Source organism: Galeopterus variegatus, unplaced genomic scaffold (genome assembly GCF_000696425.1).
Source record: "Galeopterus variegatus unplaced genomic scaffold, G_variegatus-3.0.2 Scaffold4530, whole genome shotgun sequence".
Classification (NCBI taxonomy): domain Eukaryota; kingdom Metazoa; phylum Chordata; class Mammalia; order Dermoptera; family Cynocephalidae; genus Galeopterus; species Galeopterus variegatus.
The window spans coordinates 154,745-156,047 of record NW_007730641.1 but is presented as its reverse complement, the minus strand read 5'-3'; the positions used below and the strand labels follow the sequence as shown (position 1 = coordinate 156,047).

The window sequence follows — 1,303 nt, the reverse complement described above, 5'->3', positions numbered from 1 at the left end:
GGGCCGGCCCGAGGCTAGTACATTTAAATATATTTATGTCAGTCTGGGTTAACAGGCTTCAGTGTAACCAAAAAATTTATATTTTACAGCACGAGAAAAGTTCGTTAAAGTGGATTATCTAAACACTCTTTTAAAATATAATGTAAGGTGGGTCCGAGTGCAGTGGTGATTGATCACAACCAGTTACAGATTACTTTATTCCTTCTCCACTCCCACTGCTTCACTTCACTCGCCTTTAAAAACAAAAACAAAAACAAACAAACAAAAATAATAATAAAATAAAATATAATGTAAGTCTGGTTTCCAGGGCTTACGAGTGCGGGCAGGTATAGCTATAAAGGGCAATGCAAGGCAATTCTTTGGGGTAATGAATGCAAACGTTTTGTGTCCTGATCTTGGTGGTAGTGTGTACAAGAATCAACACACGTGTTAAAATTCACAGAACTATACATTCCATAAAGTCAATTTTACTCTATGATGACGTTTAAAAAAATACGATTTTAAAAAATTTGCCAAACAGGCGAGAATCTTTGCTTTCTGTGAAACTGTTTAAACAGTGGTATGTGTATGCCTAAAAACTACTTTTGGGCCGGCACGGTGGCGCACTGCTACAGTGCGCCGCTTGGGAAGCGTGGCGGTGCTCCCGCCGAGGGTTCNTCTATTCAGGAGTGCGGAGAGTTGTTTTATAGAATTGTAACTGAAGAGGACACTGAAATGTCCTGGGGTTTGGAAGGACAGCACCAGTTGTTCAATGGCAGGGGAGAAAGCTCCATATAGATTTTTGGAAACAATGTGAAATCTTTATTTTTTTTAATTTAATTTAATTTAATTCTTTCTTTTGCAGCTGGCTGGAGATCTTTGGAAGATGCAATTTAATTACATCAAAATTATTTCAGTCTCTAAATACATTTCAATAAGCCTCTCAGAGGGACATCTTAATTTTAGTAAGTCAACAAAACTCACTACAATGGATAAATCTTGTTAATAAATAGTGTGCTGGAATATCAACTAAAACAAAATACAACAAAAGAGCTATAGACAACTAGTCTGATAGAAATAACAGTACCAATTAGGTAATCAGATATACGCCAAGTAAGTTAGAATTTGAATTTAAATTAAAATATACATGGCCACCAATTGGGTATAGTGACCTAGTTCTTTTTCAGGCTATTAAATTTTCAGTGCAACTGAATTATCCTTTCAATATTGAAAAAGTATATACAACGTGATTTAAGAGGCTAGTACATTTTTTTTTTTTTTTAAAAAGATGACCGGTAAGGGGATCTTAACCCTTGACTTGGTG

At 35.7% G+C, this 1,303-nt stretch overlaps 1 protein-coding gene across 1 annotated transcript in view; it reads right to left on the bottom strand.

The window, feature by feature from the left end:
- Positions 1 to 1,303, bottom strand: part of LOC103603277 (lisH domain-containing protein ARMC9-like) — a gene marked incomplete at its 3' end in the record, with an annotated part of 44,471 nt that overhangs the window by 25,557 nt on the left and 17,611 nt on the right. The gene's annotated exons all lie outside the window — the stretch shown is intronic.